Source organism: Macaca thibetana, chromosome 2, assembly GCF_024542745.1.
Source record: "Macaca thibetana thibetana isolate TM-01 chromosome 2, ASM2454274v1, whole genome shotgun sequence".
In the NCBI taxonomy this organism is placed as follows: Eukaryota; Metazoa; Chordata; class Mammalia; order Primates; family Cercopithecidae; genus Macaca; species Macaca thibetana.
This window is the reverse complement of record NC_065579.1, coordinates 168221078-168245795: the sequence shown is the minus strand read 5'-3', so window position 1 is coordinate 168245795 and position 24718 is coordinate 168221078.

Below are 24718 nucleotides of genomic sequence, written 5' to 3'. Positions count from 1 at the left end.
GTTCTGGGGTATATGTGCACAACGTGTAGGTTTGTTACATATGTATACATGTGCCATGTTGGTGTGCTGCACCCATTAGCTCGTCATTTACATTAGGTATATCTCCTAATGCTATCCCTTTCCCCTACCCCTTTCCCACAATAGGTCCCGACGTGTGATGATCCCTTTCCTGTGTCCAAGTGATCTCATTGTTCAATTCCCACCTATGAGTGAAAACATGCGGTGTTTGGTTTTCTGTTCTTGCAATAGTTTGCTGAGAATGATGGTTTCCAGCTGCATCCATGTCCCTACAAAGGACACAAACTCATCAATTTTTATGGCTGCATAGTATTCCATGGTGTATATGTGCCACATTTTCTTAATACAGTCTGTCACTGATGGACATTTGGGTTGATTCTAAGTCTTTGCTATTGTGAATAGTGCCACAATAAACATATGTGTGCATGTGTCTTTATAGCAGCATGATTTATAATCCTTTGGGTATATACCCAGTAATGGGATGGCTGGGTCATATGGTATTTCTAGTTCTAGATCCTTGAGGAATCGCCATACTGTCTTCCACAATGGTTGAACTAGTTTACAGTCCCACCAACAGTGTAAAAGTGTTCCTATTTCTCCACATCCTCTCCAGCACCTGTTGTTTCCTGACTTTTTAATGATTGCCATTCTAACTGGTGTGAGATGGTATCTCACTGTGGTTTTGATTTGCATTTCTCTGATGGAGAGTGATGATGAGCATTTTTTCATGTGTCTGTTGGCTGTATGAATGTCTTCTCTTGAGAAGTGTCTGTTCATATCCTTTGCCCACTTTTTGATGGGGTTGTTTGTTTTTTCTTGTACATTTGTTTGAGTTCTTTGTAGGTTCTGGATATTAGTCCTTTGTCCAATGAGTAGATTGCAAAATTTTCTCCCATTCTGTAGGTTGCTTGTTCACTCTGATGGTAGTTTCTTTTGCTGTGCAGAAGCTCTTTAGTTTAATTAGATCCCATCTGTCAATTTTGGCTTTTGTTGCTGTTGCTTTTGATGTTTTAGACATGAAGTCCTTGCCCATGCCTATGTCCTGAATGGTATTACCTAGGTTTTCTTCTAGGGTTTTTATAGTTTTAGGTCTAACATTTAAGTCTCTAATCCATCTTGAATTAATTTCCGTATAAGGAGTAAGGAAAGGATCCAGTTTCAGCTTTCTACTTATGACTAGTCAATTTTCCCAGCACCATTTATTAAATAGGGAATACTTTCCCCATTTCTTGTTTTTGTCAGATTTGTCAAAGATTAGATGGCTGTAGATGTGTGGTATTATTTCTGAGGGCTCTGTTCTGTTCCATTGGTCTGTATCACTGTTTTGGTACCAGTACCATGATGTTTTGATTACTGTAGCCTTGTAGTATAGTTTGAAGTCAGGTAGCGTGATGCCTTTAGCTTTGTTCTTTTGGTTTAGGATTGTCTTGGTAATGCGGGGTCTTTTTTGGTTCCATGTGAACTTTAAAGCAGATTTTTCCAATTCTGTTAAGAAAGTCATTGATAACTTAATGCGGACAGCATTAAATCTATACATTACCTTGGACAGTATGGCCATTTTCATGATATTGATTCTTCCTATCCATGAGCATGGTATGTTCCTCCATTTGTTTGTGTCCTCCTTCATTTCCTTAGCAGTGGTTTGTAGTTCTCCTTGAAGTGTTCCTTTACGTCCCTTGTAAGTTGGATTCCTAGATATTTTATTCTCTTTGAAGCAATTGTGAATGGGAGTTCATTCATGATTTGGCTCTCTGTCTGTTACTGGTGTATAAGAATGCTTGTGATTTTTGCACATTAATTTTGTATCCTGAGACTTTGCTGAAGTTGCTTATCAGCTTAAGGAGATTTTGGGCTGAGACAATGGAGTTTTCTAAATATACAATCATGTCATCTGCAAACAGGGACAATTTGACTTATTTTCCTAATTGAATACCCTTTATTTCTTTCTCTTGCCTGATTGCCCTAGCCAGAACTTCCAACACTATGTTGAACAGGAGTGGTGAGAGAGGGCATCCCTGTCTTGTGCCAGTTTTCAAAGGGAATGCTTCCAGTTTTTGCCCATTCAGTATGATATTGGCTGTGGGTTTGTCATAAATAGCTCTTATTATTTTGAGATACGTTCCATCAATACCAAATTTATTGAGAGTTTTTAGCATGAAGGGCTGTTGATTTTGTCAAAGGCCTTTTCTGTATCTATTGAGATAATCATGTGGTTTTTGTCTTTGGTTGTGTTTATATGCTGGATTACGTTTATTGATTTGTGTATGTTGAACCAGCCTTGCATCCCAGGGATGAAGCCCACTTGATCATGGTGGATAAGCTTTTTGATGTGCTGCTGGATTCAGTTTGCCAGTATTTTATTGAGGATTTTTGCATCGATGTTCATCAGGGATATTGGTCTAAAATTCTCTTTTTTTGTTGTGTCTCTGCCAGGTTTTGGTATCAGGATGATATTGGCCTCATAAAACGAGTTAGGGAGGATTCCCTCTTTTTCTATTGATTGGAATAGTTTCAGAAGGAATGGTACCAGCTCCTCCTTGCACCTCTGGTAGAATTGGGCTGTGAATCCATCTGGTCCTGGACTTTTTTTGGTTGGCAGACTATTAATTATTGCCTCAATTTCAGAGCCTGCTATTGGTGTCCACCTTAGGGATCCACCTTTTTCCTGGTTTTGTCTTGGGAGAGTGTATGTATCCAGGAATTTATCTATTTCTTCTAGGTTTTCTAGTTTATTTGCATAGAGGTGTTTATAGTATTCTCTGATTTTAGTTTCTGTGGGGTCAGTGGTGATATCCCCTTTATCATTTTTTATTGCCTCTATTTGATTTTTCTCTCTTTTCTTCTTCATTAGTCTTGTTAGCAGTCTATCAATTTTGTTGATCTTTTCAAAAAACCAGCTCCTGGATTCATTGATTTTTTTGAAGGGTTTTTTGTGTCTCTATCTCCTTCAGTTCTGCTCTGATCTTAGTTATTTCTTGCCTTCTTCTAGCTTTTAAATGTATTTGCTCTTGCTTCTCTAGTTCTTTTAGTTGTGATGTTAGGGTGTCAAGTTTAGATCTTTCCTGCTTTCTCTTGTGGGCATTTAGTGCTATAAATTTCCCTCTACACACTGCTTTAAATGTGTCCCAGAGATTCTCATATGTTGTATCTTTGTTCTCATTGGTTTCAAAGAAGATTTTTATTTCTGTCTTCATTTCGTTATATACCTAGTAGTCATTCAGGAACAGGTTGTTCAGTTTCCATGTAGTTGAGTGGTTTTGATTGATTTTCTTAGTCCTGAGTTCTAGTTTAATTGCACTGTGGTCTGAGAGACAGTTTGTTATAATTTCTGTTTTTGTACATTTGCTGAGGAGTGCTTTACTTCCAACTATGTGGTCCATTTTGGAATAAGTGCGATGTGGAGCTGAGAAGAACGTATATTCTGTCGATTTGGGGTGGAGAGTTCTGTAGATGTCTATTAGGTCCACTTGGTGCAGAGTTGAGTTCAATTCCTGGATATCCTTGTTAACTTTCTGTCTCGTTGATCTGTCTAATGTTGACAGTGGGGTGTTAAAGTCTCCCATTATTATTGTATGGGAGTCTAAGTCTCTTTGTAAGTCTCTAAGTACTTGCTTTATGTATCTGGGTGCTCCTATATTGGGTGCATATATATGTAGGATAGTTAGCTCTTCTTGTTGAATTGATCCCTTTACCATTATGTAATGGCCTTCTTTGTCTCTTTTGATCTTTGTTGCTTTAAAGTCTGTTTTATCAGAGACTAGGATTGCAACCCCTGCCTTTTTTTTTTGTTTTGTTTTCCATTTGCTTGGTAGATCTTCCTCCATCCCTTTATTTTGAGCCTATGTGTGTCTCTGCATGTGAGATGGGTCTCCTGAATACAGCAAATTGATGGGTCTTGACTCTTTATCCAATTTGCCAGTCTGTGTCTTTTAATTGGACCATTTAGTCCATTTACATTTGAGGTTAATGTTGTTATGTGTGAACTTCATCCTGTCATTATGATATTGACTGGTTATTTCGCTTGTTAGTTGATGCAGTTTCTTCCTAGCATCGATGGTCTTTACATTTTGGCATGTTTTTGCAATGGCTGGTACCGGTTGTTCCTTTCCATGTTTAATGCTTCCTTTAGGATCTCTTGTAGGGCAGGCCTGGTGGTGGCAAAATCTCTAAGCATTTGTTTGTCTGTAAAGGATTTTATTTCTCCTTTACTTATGAAACTTGGTTTGGCTGGATATGAAATTCTGGGTTGAAAATTCTTTTCTTTAAGAATGTTGAATATTGGCCCCCACTCTCTTCTGACCAATGATGGTGAGGTAGTTCCCTTTGGTGAAATGTGAACATTAGTCATTTTGTAGTTAATTTCCTAAAGTCTAAGTATATGGATAAGATCTATGCCTTTCCCACAGAAATGTATGGGTAAGGTGTGATTAAGTTTGCTTACAAAGTTTTTTAAACTATGACCTTGGCAGAGATGTAGTTGTAATAAAAATAATATTCTGGAACCATAAAAGCAACTAAATGTATAATTATTTGGCTGTTCTTCCTGCTCTTTCTCTGACTCTTCCCATACCTGAATCCTTCTTACTCATTGGATTTCAGGACAAAAATGCTTTCTTCGAGATGGCTTTTGTGTTCATCTGTTTAAACACAGTGCCTTTTCTTAGACCTGTCATCTTCTAACAAATTACCATGTTTACTCATTGCTATGGTTTGGGTATGGTTTGCTTATCCCCACCAAATCTTATGTTGAAATAATGGTCTCCAGTGTGGTGGTATGGGGAGGTGGAGCCTAGTGGGAGGTGTTTGCATCATGGGGTCAGATTCCTTGTAAATGGCTTGGTGCCATTCTCGTGGGAGTGAATGAGTTCTTGCTCTTTTGAGACTGGGTTACTTCTTGTGGGAAAGGGATTAGTCTCCCTCTGAGTGGGTTTTTATAAAGCCAGGAGGCCCCTTGAGTTTGGTTTCTCTTCATATGTGCTCACTTCCCCTTCTACCTTCTCTGCCTTATGTGGCAGCACAAAGGCCCTCACATTAATCCGAGCAGATACCGGTGTCATGCTTCTTGTACAGCCTGCAGAACTGTGAGCTAAATAAACCATTTTTCTCTATAAATTACCCAGCCTCAAGTATTTCTTGATAGCAATATAAAATGAACTAAGACACTCATTAAAAGCAAATATCAAATCTCAAGATTCTAAATGTTTTTCTTACTAGTTTATAATTTGTCAATCCTCACTAGAATATAAGTTAAAACGGGACAGAGACCTAACCTGTCTTATACATGACTGTATCCTCAAACACATAATATGTGCTTCTTGAATGAATGAGTGAGTGCATAAATGAAGACAGGGGAGACAAGAGTGATTAGGTGATTTTCTCAACATAGCAAACCAGTGTAACAGCTAGGTCTGGAACCATGTTTTAAATTTTTTGTCCTGTGCTCTTTTCACTCTATTATATACTACTTCTTTGTATGAATGTATGTGTGTGTGTGTGTGTGTGTGTGTGTGTGTGTGTGTGTGTGTATAAAATCAGGCAAGCAGCCAAAAATATACAAAATTCCTTTTCAATGAAACTCTGAAATACAACATTTAGGGCTACTCACTTCATTATTTAAAATTAAGAAGAAATTTAAAAGAATAAAAGTGAATCTGGAATGAGTTCAGAAGAAAAACAAGTCTTCTAGGGTCTAGAGAGAGTGATTTATGAGGAGAGACCAAAAGAACCTAATACAGCAGAGCAGAGTCTGGTTACTAGATGACTATCTCAAAATGCTGTCCAAACACAGAGAACAGAAAAAATACCCACTGAAACATAAAACGAAGAAGTAGAACACTAGTAATCCATGCATGCAAGTGTTCTCACAAAACCCTTGCAATATTAGAGATTTCTTGGAATCAAATTTATAGTAAATGTAAATATCCATACTGAAATTGACCATTACTACTGACACAGGAAAATGACTGAAGTTAAATGTAACATCTGGTATAAAGGCCTCCCTTTCCATGTTGAATTTGTTCAAATACTGTTCAAATTGCAAAGCATTTCCATTCCCTGCAGGGTGCTTCACAAAATAAAAGAACACTACGGTAGGTGTCATGTAAAGACGAAGAAAAAAACAAACTAGGTTTAACACCGAGACAATTTTGTTGGAAGTGAATCTATTGAGTTGTGAAATAACCCTCCAAGTAAAGTAATCATGGTTAATTCCTGAAGGAACAATGTTGGCTCTCAGTATCTGGAAAACTTTTTATTTTTCTGAAAATTTTCAAAGATTTCGAGCCAAAGTTTTATTTGCATCAATGAGTTGCAATGAGGACTTTTACCTTTCAATCATTTTGAAGAATAAAAAAACTTGAAAAGATGAAGCAGATAATTGTTTTTAAAAAAATCATTGCTCTTCTTGTAGTGGAGAAACTCATTGATCTTTTTGGAAGGAAGTGGTGAAGTGGAGGAAGATGTTTCTTTGATCTTAAAGGTTTGATTACATTTAAGATTTTAAAGATACTATTTATTTTTATTATTTCTATATTAAAAAAATGAAATTAGGAAGATGCATGTATGCTGGAATGAAATAATCAGAATTGCTAATTGTACGCACAATATTTTCACTGTAACTCCTATATGAAAAAGTACTAAAATAATGTGGAACCCAATTTGTAGACAACATTTAAAAAAATCATACTTTAAGTTCTGGGATACATGTGCAGAACATGCAGGTTTGTTACATAGGTATACACGTGCCACAGTGGTTTGCTGCACCCATCAACCCATCATCTACATTAGATATTTCTCCTATGCTATCCCTCCCTTAATCTCCCACCCCCCCCCACAGGCCCTAGTGTGTGTTTTTCCCCTCCCTGTGTCCATGTGTTCTCATTGTTCACCTCCCACTTATGAGTAAGAACATGCGGTGTTTGGTTTTCTGTTCCTGTGTTAGTTTCCTGAGAATGATGGTTTCCACCTTCATCCATGCCCCTGCAAAGGATATGAACTCACCCTATTTTATGGTTGCATAGTGTTCCATGGTATATATGGGCCACATTTTCCTTATCCAGTCTATCATTGATGGGCATTCGGGTTGGTTCCAAGTCTTTGCTATTGTGAACACTGCTGCAATAAACATATGTGTGTATGTGTCTTTATAGTAGAGTGATTTATAATCCTTTGGGTACATACCCAGTAATGGGATTGCTGGATCAAATGGTATTTCTGGTTCTAGATCCTTGAGGAAACATCACACTGTCTTTCACAATGGTTGAACTAATTTACTCTCCCACTGAGAGTGTAAAAGTGTTTCTATTTCTCCATATCCTCTCCAGCATCTGTTGTTCCTGACTTTTTAGTAATAGCCATTCTAACTGGCATGACAGATGGTATCTCATTGTGGTTTTGATTTGCATTTATCTAATGAACAGTGATGATGAGTTTTTTTTTTTTTCATATGTTTTTTGGCTACATTAATGTCTTCTTTTGAGAAGTGTCTGTTCATTTCCTGCACTTGCTTTTTGATGGGGTTGTTTGTTTCTTTTTTTCTTGTAAATTTGTTTAAGTTCCTTGTACATCCTCAATATTGGCTCTTTGTTAGATGGATAGATTGTAAAAATTTTCTCCCATTCTGTAGATTGCCTGTTCATTCTGATGATAGTTTCTTTTGCTGTGCAAAAGTTCTTTAGTTTAATTAGATCCCATTTGTCAGTTTTGACTTTTCTTGCCATTGCTTTTGGTGTTTTAGTCATGAAGCCTTTCCCATGCCTATGTCCTGAATGGTATTGCCTAGGTTTTCTTCGAGGGTTTTTATGGTTCTTCTAGGATTTTTAAGTCTTTAATCCATCTTGAGTTAATTTTTGTATAAGCTGTAAGGAAGTGGTCCAGTTTTAGTTTTATGAACATGGCTAGCTGGTTTTCCCAACACCATTCATTAAATAGCGAATCCTTTCCCTATTGCTTGTTATTGTCAGGTTTGACAAAGATCAGATGGTTGTAGATGTGTGGCATTATTTCTGAGGCCTCTGTTTTGTGCATTGGTCTGTACATCTGTTTTGGTAACAGTACCATGCTGTTTTGGTCAGTGTAGCCTTGTGGTATAGTTTGAAGTCAGGTAGCATGATGCCTACAACTTTGTTTTTTTTTTTTTTTTTTTTTTTTTTTTTTTTGCTTAGAATTGTCTTGGCTATATGAGCTCTTTTTTGGATTCATATCAAATTTAAGGCAGTTTTTTCTAATTCTGTGAAGAAAGTCAATGGTAGCTTGATGGGAATAGGATCAAATCTATAAATCACTTTGGGGCAGTATTGCCATTTTCATGATGTTGATTCTCCCTATCCATGAGCATGGAATGTTTTTCCATTTGTTTGTGTCCTCTCTTATTTCCTTGAGCAGTGGTTTGTAGTTCTCCTTGAAGAGGTCCTTCACATCCCTTGTTAGCTGTATTCCTACGTATTTCATTCTCTTAGTAGAAATTGTGAATGGGAGTTCACTCATGATTTGGCTCCCTGTTTGTCTATTACTGGTGTATAGAAATGTTTGTGATTTTTGCACATTGATTTCGTATCCTGAGACTTTGCTGAAGTTGCTTATCAGCTTAAGAAGATTTTGGGTGGAGATGATGGGGTTTTCTAAATATACAATCATGTCATCTGCAAACAGAGACAATTTGACTTCCTCTCTTCCTATTTGAATACCATTTATTTCATTCTCTTGCCTGATTGCCCTGGCCAGAACTTCCAACGCTATGCTGAATAGGAGTGGTGAGAGAGGGCATCCTTGTCTTATGCTGATTTTCAAAGGGAATGCTTTCAGCTTTTGACCATTCAGAATGATATTGACTGTGGGTTTGTCATAAATAGCTCTTATTATTTGAGTTATGTTCCATCAATATCTGATTTAGTGAGAATTCTTAGCATAAAGTGGTGGTAAATTTTATCAAAGGCCTTTTGTGCATCTATTGAGATAATCATGTGGTTTTTGTCTTTGGTTCTGTTTATGTGATGGATTACATTTATTAATTTGTATATGTTGAACCAGCCTTGCATCCCAGGAATGAAGCAAACTTGATTGTGGTGGATAAATTTTTGATGTGCTGCTGGATTGATTCAGTGTGCCAGAATTTTATTGAGGATTTTTGCATCAATGTTCCTCAGGGATATTCGCCTGAAATTGTCTTTTTTGTTGTGTCTCTTCCAGGTTTTTGTATCAGGATGATGCTGGCCTCATAAAATGAATTAGGGAGGCATCCCTGTTTTTCTATTGTTTGGAATAGTTTCAGAAGTAATGGTACAAACTCCACTTTGTACCTCCTGTTGAATTTGGCTGTGAATCCGTCTGGTCCTGGGCTTTTCTTGGTTGGTAGGCTATTAATTACTGCCTCAATTTCAGATCTTGTTATTGGTCTATTCAGGGATTTGACTTCTTCCTTGTTTAGTCTTGGGAGGGTGAATTTGTTCAGGAATTTATCAATTTCTTCTAGATTTTCTAGTTTATTTGCATAGAGGTGTTTATAGTATTCCCTGATGGTAGTTTGTGTTGCTGTGGGATCAGTGGTGATATCCCCTTTATCATTTTTTATTGTATCTATTTGATTCTTCTCTCTTTTCTTCTTTATTAGTCTGGCTAGTGGCCTGTCTATTTTGTCAGTCTTTTCAAAAAACCAGCTCCTGGATTCATTGATTTTTTGAAAGGTTTTTTTTGTGTCTCTATCTCCTTCAGTTCTGCTGTTATCTTAGTCATTTCTTGTCTTCTGCTAGCTTTTGGATTTTTTGCTCTTGCTTCTCTAGTTCCTTTAATTGTGATATTAGGGTGTCAATTTTAGATCTTTCCAACTTTCTCCTGTGGGCATTAATGCTATAAGTTTCCCTCTAAGCATTGCTTTAGCTATGTCCCAGAGATTCTGGTATGTTGTGTCTTTGTTGTCATTGGTTTCAAAGAACTTCATTTCTGCCTTAATTTCATTATTTACCCAGTAGTCATTCAGGAGCAGGTTGTTCAGTTTCCATGTAGTTGTGTGGTTTTGAGTGTGTTTCTTAATCCTTAGTTCTAATTTGATTGCATTGTCACCCAAGAGAGTGTTTGTTATGATTTCTATTCTTTTGCATTTGCTAAGGAGTGTTTTACATCCAATTATGTAGTCAATTTTAGAATAAGTGCAATGTGGTGCTGAGAAGAATGTATATTCTGTTGATTTGGGGTGGAGAGTTCTGTAGATGTCTTTTAGGTTCATTAGGTCTAGAGCTGAGTTCAAGTCTTGAGTATCCTTTTTAATTTTCTGACCTGTTTATCTGTCTTATATTGACAGTGGGGTGTTAAACTCCCCATTATTATTGTGTGAGAGTCTAAGTCTCCTTGTAGGTCTCTAAGAATTTGCTTTATGAATCTGGTTGCTCCTGTATTAGGTGCATACATATTTAGGATAGTTAGCTCTTCTTGTTGCATTGATCCCTTTAACATTATGTAATGCCCTTCCTTGTCTTTTTTGATCTTTGTTGGTTTAAAGTCTGTTTTATCGGAGACTAGGATTGCAACCCTTGTTTTTTTTGTTGTTGTTGGTGTTGTTTCTTTGCTTTCCATTTGCTTGGTAAATCTTCCACCATCCCTTTATTTTGAGCCTATGTGGGTCTTTGCATGTGAGATGGGTCTCCTGAATACAGCACACAGATGGGTCTTGACTCTTTATCCAATTTTCCAGTCTGTGCCTTTTAATTGGGGCATTTAGCTCATTTACATTTAAGGTTAATATTGTTATGTGTGAATTTGATCCTGTCATTATGATGCTAGCTGGTTATTTTGCCCATTAGTTGATGCAGTTTCTTCATAGTGTCAATGGTCTTTACATTTTGGTTTGTTTTTGCAGTGGTTGGTACTGCTTTTTCCTTTCCATATTCAGTGCTTCCTTCAGAAGCTCTGGTAAGGCAGGCCTGGTGGTGACAAAATCCCTCAGCATTTGTTTGTCTGTAAAGGATTTTATTTCTTCTTCACTTATGAAGTTTAGTCTGGCTGAATATGAAATTCTGGGTTGAAAATTCTTTTCTTTAAGAATGTTGAATATTAGCCCAAACCATCTCCTGGCTTGTAGGGTTTCTGCTGAGAGATCTGCTGTTAGTCTGACGGGCTTCCCTTTGTGGATAACCCAACCTTTCTCTCTGGCTGTGCTTAACATTTTTTCCTTCATTTCAACCTTGGTGAGTCTGATGGTTATGCGTCTTGGGGTTGTTCTTCTCGAGGATTTCTTTGTGGTGTTCTCTGTATTTCCTGAATTTGAACATTGGATTGTCTTGGTAGGTTGGGGAAGTTCTCCTGGATAATATCTTGAAGGGTGTTTTTCAACTTGGTTCCATTCTGCCCATCACTTTCAGCTACACCAACCAAACATGGGTTTGGTCTTTTCACATAGTCACATATTTCTTGGAGGCTTTGTTCATTCCTTTTCATTCTTTGTTTCTCTAATCTTGCCTTCATGCATTACTGCATTAAGTTGATCTATGTCTGATATCCTTTCTTCTGCTTGATTTATTTGGCTGTTGATACTTGTGTATGCTTCACGAAGTTCTCATGCTGTGTTTTTCAGCTTCATCACGTCATTTATGTTCTTCTCTAAACTGGTTATTCTAGTTAGCTATAATATCTGAATGTGTTAAGAGACTCAATTCTTGGTGCGCAGATGGTCTTCTCATGGTATGCACACATGATGAAAAAAGAGCTAGAATACTCTCGGAGTCCCTTTTATAATCTCACTCACGATGGCTCCACCTATATGACCTAATTATCTCTCAAAGGCCAAACTCGCTAATACTCTCATATTGAGGGTTAGGATTTCAACATATAAATTTTTGGGAGACACAAACATTCAGTGTATAACTAGCACATTGTCACTTTTGTCTTGTTGCCTGTTGGGTAATTTGTTCAGAGTAAAGGCAGCAATCATTTAAGGAGGACAGTTAAGCAGTCTAATAGTGAGGTCCACATAATGAAGAACTGAGGGCTCTTGCAATCAACCAGCACCAGCTTGCCAGCTATGTTGCTGAGAACCCTGGTGAAGACATTAGATAACTATGCCCCGGCCAGCACCTTTACTTTAACTGCAAACTGGTACTACCCATCTAATCTGCTCCTAAATTCTTCACTTCTAGAAACTGAGAGAACAAAAGTTTACTGTTGCTTTAAACCATTAAATTTAAGATAAGGTTTATATAGCACCAGAAAATTAATACAGTTTATTTTATCACATGAGAAAAATAATTAACGTGTGTTAAATATTATGTGTTTTGAAGGATAACAAAGAAATATGTGTACTATAAAGACTTTAATATGCTGCCTTTTTGTTTATGCCCAGGATATAAAAACAATAATAATAATAAAAAAACCCACTGGATTCTTAAATTTTGGAACATTCTTATCTAAAAATGATATGTTTTAAAATGTTTAGTTTCTGTAAACAACTGTAGAAGTTAAGAATCAACTGTTACATTGGCAATATTAATCACTGGCTTTGAACTGTAGTGAGACTTTAAACAACCTGTATTTTTGAAAGTGCTGAAGTAGATCTTTTAGGTAGTCTAAGAAATGGATGAAATGGCACTGGGAGCAATATTACTTTCCATAAGAGTTGCGATTGATTGCAGCAAGATTCTGTGAGTAGAATATTAAGATTTGATTTCTACTCAGTTATTTTCTTTCTTTTTCCTTCCTTCTTTCTTTCTTTCTTTTTTTTTTTTTTTTTTTTGAGATGGAGTTTTGCTCTTATTCCCCAGGCTGGAGTACAATGGAGTGATCTTGGCTCACTGCAACCTCAGCCTCCTGGGTTCAAGCAATTCTCCTGCCTCAGCCTCCTGAGTAGCTGGCATTACGGGTGCCCATCACCACACCTAGCTAATTTTTGTATTTTTAGTAGAGACAGGATTTCACCATGCTGGCCAGGCTGGTTTTGAATTCCTGACCTCAGGTGATCCACCTGCCTCAGCCTCTCAAAAATCCCACACCTGGCTGGGATTACAGGTGTGAGCCACTGTGCCTGGCTGTACTCAGTTATTTTCTATGGGAAAAAATGTACTGGTAGTAAAGTTGATGTGGGGAAAAGAAAAAAGACTTTCCTACTCAAGCATGTGCTTGCTACCTGTTTCACAAAAGTCTATGGAAAATACCGAAATGGGGCCTGAGTCTTCTTATTTGCAATAGACTTTGACTATTGCTTATTAATGAAGTGAGATTCTGCAAAAATTTTTCTCCCTACTGAAATGGGCTGTGTCTCTGCAATAAGGGAGAATAATCTATATATATTTTCTGTTTTAAAAAAACGGTTTTAAACTGTTTAGAAATCACATTGGCCTATTTTTTCACGTTTCCATAAGTAATTGAGAAGAGACTCCTCCTCAGTGTCCCAGATGAGTAAAAAAGTTACAACAGAATGTCCTATGGAAAGCGTTAGAAGGGTCAGAATGTCCTCCTTTCTTTCCCACTTCCTGTCAGGGGTTGGGCACATCGTAGTCAGTCCCTTTGGCACGCATATCCGCCTCTGTATCTCTATATGACAGGTGTTTTGTAAAGAATCTCACCTTAGGTGGGCAGGGGAGGAAAGGCAGGGATAAACAGATCTCATGACAATGGCTATTGCTTAGTTTGTTGTTTATAAAGAGAGAGTTAAAATCTTCCTAACTAGTCTCTGTGTCATTGTGTATCTTCAATTTCTGTCAGAGTAAAAGAAAACATAAAACAGTACTGTTTTCCTCAGGGATAGGAGGTTGTGCATCAGACAATTCATTTTCATTGGCCTCCTCTTTAAAATGCAAATATGTATTTCATTGATTAGCCCTAATAGTAACTGATCATCTGCCTAAATTTCTTTGATTAAGATACGAGTATATGCTCTTCACTGTACATAGGTAGTTAACAGGGAAAAAATAGAACTTTCGCCGGTAGGGGTTATAAGGTAATTTGGACTAGGTGTGGCATTGTGGGTGAGGAAGGTGAACGAACTGTCTCCCTGGATGTTTCAACAGCCATAGTCTGCATGAAGGATGGTGAACATTAGGATGTTAGAGATGAGAGGAGAGAATTCCCCAAGTTTGAGAGGAGTAAGCAGAATAAAGTTAATCAAGTATGAAAAGTTCAACTATACCAACTTGGAAAGTGTGTCTGAGATTCAGGTGGTAGTAATTGCTATAAAAGATTTTAGAAGATGGGGGAGAAATTTTTATTGAATCTTGTCCTTGGATCCCTGAGAGTATAAAAGGGGGACTGTACTTTGGTTTTTCCAATTTTTCTTTCCCTGTTAGCTCTCAGAATGGTCAGAATGTGGACACTCAAAATCAAAGACATTCTTGAAGTAGTTTTCCATTAGTTTAGGCCTAGATGGATGAAGTTTTAATGACATTTGAAATATAGTTTATACCTGCCTTTGGAGTGCTCTCAGGAATCAAAGGAATAAATAGATAAGAAGCCAGGAGACAGAATCTTGAAGTTGAAAACTGTCCAAGTCCAGGCCACACTGGGGGCTAATATGGCTATCAAAGCAAATTTTCTTGCTAGTGTGATTTCAAAACTGGTCTTAAAAGCTCTTGTTAATGACTCGGTAATTGTTTTAATAGCGCCTCAGTCAAGCGTGAAGTGTTGTAGCTGACATGTCAGCAATGTATGAAGTATGGCAAAAGTTTCCTCCAGGTATATCTAGAGTATCATTAAGTATTCCTGCTTACATGTTGGCTTACATAGCAATAAAAATTTATTTACTGTAGCCATAAAACTTTTCTCTGGTTGTCTAAGGCAGTCTCCATTCAAGATGGCTCTGCAAGAGGAACGTTGAAAGAATATTTGATGAGCAGTACTTTTCTGTTTTCTGGGCAGCTTCTTCAGTAGACAATGGAGTTATTTAGTTCAAGTTCCCTCTGCTTATTTCACAAGAAGAAATCTTCCCAAATCCCAGCAGGGAAATAACCTTTAAAAAGTATTTGTACAGATTTGCATTCAATTAATATTCATACATTCCTTTATTTCACAAATATTTATTATCTTCTATGTACCAGGCACCATCCTAGGGACTGTGCATATAACACTGAACAAAATCTTTGACAGTAAGAATACTGCATTCTAGTGACAGACCCAAAATGTGTGTGTATATACACATGCGTATATGTATATGCACACACATGCACATAGCACATGAATATACACACATATATCTATACTGGTTGAGTTATATGAAAGCAAGCAAATAATCGGAATAAGAAGTCCTGGCACTAGTATGATAAGGATGGAGTTTTATTTTATTTAGGGTGATCAGAAAAGGCTGATATTTGAGCAAAGACCGAGGAAAGTGAGGGAGCAGATCAGTAAGGTGTCTGGTAGAAGAAAGTTCCAGGCAGAGGAAGTAGGACAGACCCTTAGGTGGGAGCGCAGGTGGCATGTTTCAGCAACAGCTAGGAGCCCAGTGTGGCTGAACAGCATATAAAGAAGAAAGCAATTGCCGATAAGGTAAGTTAGGTAAGGAGTGGAAGCAGGCAAATCTTGTAGGATCCTATGACACTGTCAAGACACGGACTGGCTTTTCCTCTCAGTGAATTGGGAGAGTTCTGAGCAGAGGAGTCACATGATCTGAATTACATTTTAAAAGATCTCTCTGCCTACTGTAAAAATGTGTGTGTATGTGCGTGTGTGTGTGTGCACGCGCGCGCACGGGAGGAGCATAAAGGAGTGTTAAAGCAGGGAGACAAACACAATTATCAAAAAGACAGATGGTGAACTAGGACTGTGATGGTGCAGGGAATGAAAACTGATGGATGGATGTAGACATATTTAGAGGCAGAACTTATATTGGCTTTGGGATTAGAAAGAAAGTGAGTATGACTCTAGAGTATTTATCCTGAGCAGCAGGATGAACTTTCTATTAACAAGATAGTGAATACGAATACCTACTGTGTGCCAGACATACTATAAAGCCAGTGAATGACACAGCTAGAACTGAAGCCATATACAGCAGGCAGTTTTTTTCATGCCTCATAGATGTTATCTGTTCTTACCGCTCTAAATACATGAAAGACGACATGATGCTTGGAACTACATGGACTATTTTGTTACTATGAGGAGATGCATCAGTCAGAGTTTAGGCAAGAATGAGATGGCACATGCAAATGAGGCAATTATTAATTTTGTAAAGAGTGGGCAGGGTAAAAGGGAACTGCAGGCATAGATAGCACCCTAGGGCTGAAGATGCAAGAGGAGAGAATGATTACCAGAACCAGACAGCTTTAGGAGAGGGGTGCCCTAGAGTAAACGACATCAGGGCCTTAGGTAGAGGACCTCAGGGTCTTACAAAACCTTAGCCTAAAATGGAAAGAGCCAGGGGAATTATCTACCTAAAATCCCACTCTTCTGGCACTTTCATCTGCTAGCATTGCCTTAACATAAGCCATAGGACAGGGATGTCCAGTCGATTTAATTTATAGAAGGCTGTTTTACAGGGAACAAAACAAGATGGAGATACGTGGATCTGAAGTGGAGAGCATCCAGTATGCAAACGAGCCTAGAGACAAAAAGCAACATGGAAGGGTGGCAGAATGGAGAAGCAGAAAAAAATCTTGGGTCCCTGATGATGTTTCTGTGTTATCATGCTGTATCCGGAATGACCAATTTTGTTTCTTTTTTCCTTTTTGAAATAATTTTAGACTTACAGAAAAGTTGTACAATTAATAGAGGGTTTCTGTATAGCCTTCAGCCAGCTTCCCTCAGTGTTAAGATCTTGCATAACCATAGTACAATCATCAGAAGTAAGAATTAACATTGGTATAATAATGTTAAATGATCTATAGATATTTGGATTTTACCAGTTTTTCTGCTAATATCTTTCTTTTTTCCCCGTTCCAAGATCCAGTGCAGGATCCCAAATAGAATTTAATTGTTGTGTTTCTTTAGTCCATGATTTCTGCGACTTTTTTGTTGTTGTTAAGATGGAGTTTCACTCTTGTTGCCCAGGCTGGAGTGCAATGGCGCGATCTCCACTCGCTGTAATCTCCGCTTCCCTGGTTAAAGCAATTCTCCTGCCTCAGCCTCCCGAGTAGCTGGGGTTACATGCGCCTGCCACCATATCTGGCTAATTTTTGTATTTTTAGTAGAGATGGGGTTTCACCATGTTAGCCAGGCTGGTCTTGAATTCCTGACCTCAGGTGATCTGCCCACCTCAGCCTCCCAAAGTGCTAGGGATTGTAGACGTGAGCCACCAGGCCCAGCAAACAATTTGTTCATCATTATGGTCTTCACATTTTGGAAGAGTGCTAGTTAATTATTTACTAGAATGTCCCATAATTTGAGCTTATCCAATGTTTTCTCATGATAGACTATGCATTTTAGACCAGAAAAACAAAGAAGTGATGATCCCCTCCCACTGTATCATATCAGAATATAAATGATATCAATTGTCTTATGTATTTATTAATTATTAAATAATTACTAATACACCTTTTGCATATGATACTAACTTTGTTCTCATAATGTGGTCTCAGCTAGGTTCAACCTTTTTGGTGTGAAATTATTAAGTATCTTATCATTTAATCAACTTAATAAAATTGCTATTATCTTACTTGCAGATGAATACATCGTAACAAATATGCCAGTCCTTTGAGTTATCTTTCTTTTCTCCATTGTACCTTGTTTGCTGTATGACAGAATGAATAACTTAATCAAGAGTTCCTGGACTATATATTTATGACCTGTGAATAAATAGTTTATAAATTATTTATTTATAAATAAATTTTTATGAAAAGTCAATGTATAGATTTATAGGTAATCAGTGGCAGAGTTGTCTTTTCATCTTGTTGATTTGTCTATTTCCTGAAACTAAATAGTAAGTCTATGATTAAAACAAGAAAACATTTAGTGATGAAATTAAATAATCAAAAGTTAGGAGGAATTGAAGGAATTATTAATTCAACTTCTTGAGTAATTATGAACTCTCTTTTGCCAAAATAATGAAAGCTCTTCACACGCTGTTTGACCACTTTGTGGAGGGCACACTATGTTGCAAGGTAGCTCCTTTCAGGCAACTGTCTCTCTTTTTATTTTTCCATTATTCTTTATACTAAGCTGACTATGCCTTTATAAATTTGTCCCAATGATTCTATCCACTGATTTAAAAAAAAAAAAAAAAAAAAAAAAGTAACTCTTCCAAAGGCAGGAAACCTTCAAAAACATTTCTAAATGCTCATTGAGTTTCATAGAATTGGTTGTCAGAATAGGGCCAGGGATCGAAAATCCCTGTGGTATACCTATTCTGCCCATTTTGGCATTAATTGATTAATCAGCCATGGTTGAACTCAGTTATTCATCTCTAAATTCATTCAAGTATTGTTATTCAGCTATATTCCTGTATTTTCTCTAGGAGGATATCTTGAGAAGTCAATTAGTTAGGAAAACACTAATAGCTATGATGAACAAACTCCCAAGTTTCAATGATTAAACAATAGAACTTCATTTGCCACTCAACAGTACAAACCAGAAGTTTTTGGTGGGTGCGTATCTCTCCTCCACATAGGCATCCAGGCTCCATCTGTTTTATGGTTCTGTCATTCTTACGGTTTTTGAGTCTTCTGCTTCAGTTAGCTGGAAGGAACATCTGCTTCTTAAAACCCCTGTCTAGAAAGGATGCTCATCATGTTCACTCACATTCCATTGGCAAAACTTGTCATATGGCCCATCTAGACAAAAGAGGCCTAGGGAATATAATCTAAGGTGGGCTGCCATCTTTCAGAATTTAGCTCAGCATTTGGAGAGGAAGTACTTATGTTAGACAGATGGCATGTTGGCTTTGTTAAATTCTTTCTTAAATACAGAAATAATGTGTCTGGGAAATTTCTGTGACCTAATATTCTAGTACAGAATCTGCAAACTTCTTCCATAAACAGCCAGAAAGTAAAGATTTTAGGCTTTGCAGATCATATAGTCTCTGTTCCAAGGACTGTCATTGTAATGACAAAGCTGCCTCGTAAGACAAATGCGTTAAGTGTGGCTATGTTCCAGTAAACTTGATTATGAAGACTTAAATTTGATTTTTATATAATTTTCATGTGAAGAAATACTCTTCAGTGTTTTTGGTTTCCTTGCTTAAAAATATTAAAAAAAAGTTTTAGTTCTCAGAAATACAAAAACAGACTGCATGCCAGATTTGGCCTGTGTGCTGATCCCTGATCTAACATCACACTTTAAAGGAAATGAGATTTGTATAGCATCATTTGAGTTCAGTGAATACTTGCTAAGTCTTAGTACTCACTGTTTCCCTGCCCCTATAAATTTTGGTAAATCACTTACTAATTAACAACATATTCTGGATATCATATAATATGTAAGTCAATTCAGCAATCTGATTTCATACTTTATTCATGACAGCTATGATTTATTAAGAACTCATGAGGTACAAAGATTTTACAGACATTACCTTAACTCTTAAAAAATACCTTATGACATAGCTATTATCATCCCCATTTTATCACTGATGATATTAAAGTTCAAAGCAGCTAAAAATATTTTGCTTGTATTTCACACAGCTAGAAATGCAAAACCCAGAATTGAACCAAAAGTTGGATACGACTCTTTTCACCACACCAACTTTTCCAGGGGGTAGATGTATGAACTCATTAAAAACTGATAGCTAGTATTTTAATCTCTGTCTTCACTTTTGTTTCAGTTCTATTGCATCTTTTCGTGTATATTTTATCATTTTTCAACTTCAAAATACGATTTCTTCAATGGATCCAACACCAGCCAGTTACGGTGGCTCACGCCTGTAATCCCAGCACTTTGGGAGGCCAAGGTAGGTGGATCACTTGAGGTCAGGAGTTTGAGACCAGCCTGGCCAAAATGGTGAAACCCTGTCTCTACTGAAAATACAAAAATTAGCCGGGAGTGGTGGTGTGCACCTGCAGTCCCAGCTACTTGGGAGGCTTAGGTAGGAGAATAGCTTGAATCCAGGAGGTAGAAGTTGCAGTGAGCCGAGATGTCTCCATTGCACTCCAGTCTGGGTGACAAAGCCAGACTCTGTCTCAAACAAAAAACAAAGTAAAACAAAACAGCCAAATGACAGTAAACAGAGCAAATAATTCAGTATGAGGAAGTTTCTCATTGTGGAGAGTGGTTCAGAAGTCTTAATGCCCATTACTGACAGGGTGGTCAAGGGAAAAACCTCACAAGAAAGAACACGTATTCTCTCCGAAGAAAGAAAATGAAAGCAAGTAGGAGGGAAGTAGTTTTGCCCTTGAGCTCTGTGGAAATGTTGGCCTTGGTCTGTTACTAACTAGTATGGTCTTGGGTAATACACTTAACCTCTCAGATTTCTAATCCCAAAATTGCTTATTGAATTCATTTTTATACTGACCTTTCACAAATGAAATTGAGGTAACATTGGCAAATCAAATTTAGCGCCTATTCTGCAAAACTCACAAGGTTGCTGATGTTGCTCCAGTTAGGGTATGTGACATACTGCTGATACTCCCCAAATAAAAGCTATTGTTATGAATAGTTTAGATTTCTACACTCACAAATTATGTTCAGTTAAGCTCAAAACATACTGGTACTTGTTCTATCAAATATGGTAATCTTTAATGAGAATAATGTTATTTGCCCTTTCCCACATTGTATAAACGTTAAAAGGATGAATTCATTAATCTCTGTTAATATTTTGTCCTTTGGACAAAACTGTTATTGAATAATAGGATATATCTTCCCCCAGAATAAATATTACATTTCATAATAATTCTATATAATTGGAATTCTCTATGAATTTCCAAACACAGGTATTAGTGAAACATTATTTTGGAGGAAAAAAAGTAGCCATTGTACAACTCATTGCCTCTTCAGTGGTGTTTTCACAGGGAAGTTACAGATAAGATGCAAAGGCGTGGCATCAGCAGAAAAGGTGAAATGATCTATATACCATAGCCTTTTCCTTATCTTATGCAGTAAAATTCAGTAAAAAGCAAATGGATATGCACAGTATTAAATTAACTTAACAACAAAGAGCTAGAGAAATTCTTTGTAGCAACGCATCCTGCCACACACACGTCTCTCCTTCAGCAGGCTATTTCCTTTTAACCATTTGAGGCTTCTCACATTTCCGCTGCAGCTGGAGCATATCCCAGGGCACTTCCTGCCTCTTAGGATTTTTGGCACAAAGCCCTGAATCTCTACCATTTGTCTTTTCTTCTAGGCATCTGATTTGTTGCAATTAGGATCAATTATGTCTCTATTGTCATCTTCATCATAAGTAAAAGATGTCCAGTTTACTTTTCAGAGACAGGTATACCACAGTTTATGTATATGGCAGGGGGAGGGGAGAGAAGCTAGCAGTGGATGCCATTCTGTTTGTTTTCGACATGAAACAGATTAAATTTGCATATAGGGATAATATAACCCAGACAACTATTCTTATCAAATGAAAATGTCACACTATGTTTAGGGACCCCACACCAAAATCTAACCAGATCCATACTTCACCTAAACATTTGGCAAGGATTAATGATTGACTTTTTTGTTTAGCCATATCAATCAGACTTTAAAACATGCACTTATTTTGACCCCATAATACAACTTAGGATGAGTTCACCCTGCATACACACTGACAAATAAGAATCAAGAAATATGAATAAATATGGTCATATTATTATTGTTCAAAAAGTAAAAAACCAGAAACAGCCTAAATGTGGATCAGTGATGGAATGGTTCAATAAACTAATAATTTGCATTTCAAATATTATGTTGCCATCAAAATTTGGAACAGATTTATATTTACTTATATAGAAAGATGTCTATTCTTGTGTTAAAAAAAAAAAGCCATGGAATAAGACGTGTATTCTGATACCATTTATGTAAACAGTGGATGGATGCATGTATGAGTACCTACATGCACTCTTAGAAACATATATGGAAGGATGTAAATAAAACTATTAGTAATAATTTCAGTTGGATAATATAGGAATGGAAAATTTGGAGCAAAAATAAAAGGGGAGTTCTCATTTCACCCTTCTTTGAATTTATTTTCTCTTTATATTTATCTACACATTCGTATCTACTTTATTAAGTCAAGCAGGTCAACAACATGAAAGGAAATAGCCTTTGAAGAATTTCTTACCATCTTTAAAAAGCTTTATTTTTCTTTATTTCAATATGTTCCTACAGTTATAAAGAGTTTTGCTCTTTGAAAAACACATGTGCATGTCACACACATATGTACCTGCAGGGAGCAAGAGGGTATTAGCAGTGAATAAAGTGTGCTGAGCAGGTACTGAGGTAAATAGAAGAACACATGCTTTATCTGAAGTAGGCCTTAGCCTCAGACTTTTGTGCCATTGTGACCCAGCATTTTAAGTTTTGCTATCTTTCTGGAAAAACTGGAAATTCATAGTATCAGGAGAAATTATCTTACTTTAAAAATATTGGTTCCTAAGAGTTCAATGTTTTTAGATTCCACATGTAAGTGATATCATGCAGGATTTGTCTTCCTGCTTCTGGTTCAAATATTTCACTTAGCATAATGCCCTCTAGATTTATCCATGTTGTCACATGTGGAAGGCATGGACGCATTCCTTCTTTTTGAAGGCTGAAAAATATTTCATTATATATGACAGAGAGACATACACATACATACATATACATACATACATACATATGCAGACACATGCATATATATCAGTTTTTAAAATCTTTTCATCTGTTAATGGACACTTAGCTAGATTCCACATCTTGACTAATGTCAATAATGAACAGAGAGGTGCACATATCTCTTCCAATTATCAGCCAAGAATTTTTTATCCAGCAAAACTAAACTTTGTAAATGATGGAAAGATAGAGTTTTTTCTAGACAAACGAATACTGAAAGAATTTGCCACTACCAGGCCAGCACTACAAAAACTGCTAAAAGGAGCCCTAAATCTTGAAACAAATTCTCAAAATACACCAAAATAGAACCTCCTTAAAGCAGGAATCTCCCAGAATCTATATAACAATAAGAAAAAACAAACAAACAAGGTATTTAGGCAACAAATAGCACAATGAATAGAATAGTACCTCATATCTCAATACTAACATTGAATGTAAATGGCTTAAATGCTCCACTTAAAAAGATGCAGAATGGCAGAATGGATAAGAATTCACCAATCAAGTTTCTCCTATATCCAGGAGACTCACCTAACACATAAGGACTCACATAAACTTAAGGTAAAGGGGTAGAAAAAGATACTCCATGCACATGGACACCAAAAGAGAGCAGGAATAGGTATTCTTAGACAAAAAAAAAACTTTAAAGCAAGAGAAGTTTAAAAAGATATTATATAACGGTAAAAGGACTACTCCGATAGGAAAATTTCACAATTCTAAATATATATGCACCTAACACTGGAGCGCCCAAATTTGTAAAACAATTACGAATAGACCAAGAAGTGAGGTAGAGAGCAACACAATAATGGTGCAGGATTTTAATACTTCACTGATAGCACTAGACAGGTCATCAAGACAGAAAGTCAACAAAGAAACAATGAACTTAAACTACACCCTAAAACAAATGGACTTAACAGATATTGACAGAGCATTCTACCCAACGATTGCAGAATACACATTCTATTCATCAGCGCATGGAACATTCTCCAAGATAGACCATATGACAGGGCACAAAACAAGTCTCAGTAAATTTGAGAAAAAATGATATCAAGTACTCTCTCAGACCATAGTGGAATGAAATTGGAAATCACCTCCAAAAGGAACCCTGAAAACCATGCAAATACACAGAAATTAAATAACCTCCTCCTGAATGATCATTGGGTCGACAATGAAATCAAGATGGAAATTAAAAAATTATTTGAACTGAAAGATAGTAGTGACAGAACCTATGAAAACCTTTGGGATACAGCAAAAGCAGTGCTAAGAGGAAAGTTCATAGCATTAAATGCCTACATCAAAAAGTCTGAAAGAGCACAAAAAGACAATCTAAGGTCATACCTCATGAAACTGGAGAAACAAAAGCAATCCAAACCTAAACCCAGCAGAAGAAAAGAAATAACTGAGATCAGAGCAGAACTAAATGAAATTGAAACAAACAAATAAAAATAATACAAAAGATAAATGAAACAAAAGGGTGGTTCTTTGAAAAGATAAATAAAATTGATAGACCATTAGCAAGAGTAACCAAGAAAATAAGAGAGAAAATTCAAACAAGCTAATTAGAAATGAAACGAGAGATATTACAAATGATACCACAGAAATACAAAAGAGTATTCAAGGCTGCTATGAATACCTTTATGTATATAAACTAGAAAACCTAGAGGAGATGCATAAATTCCTGAAAATATACAACCCTCCCAGATTAAACCAGGAAGGTATAGAATCTCTAAACAGACTAATAACAAGCAGCGAGATTGAAATGGTAATACAAAAAATTTCCAACAAAAAAAGTCCAGGACCAAATGGATTGACAGCTGAATTCTATCAAACATTCAAAGAAGAATTGATACCAATCCTATTGACATTATTCCAAAAGATACAGAAAGAAGAAATCCTCCCTAAATCATTCTATAAAGCCAGTATCACCTGAATACCAAAACCAGGCAAGGATATAACAAAAAAAGAAAACCACAGACCAATATCCCTGATGAATATAGATGTAAAAATCCTCAACAAAATACTGTCTAACCAAATGCAACAGCATATCAAAAAGATAATCCGCCATGATCAAGTG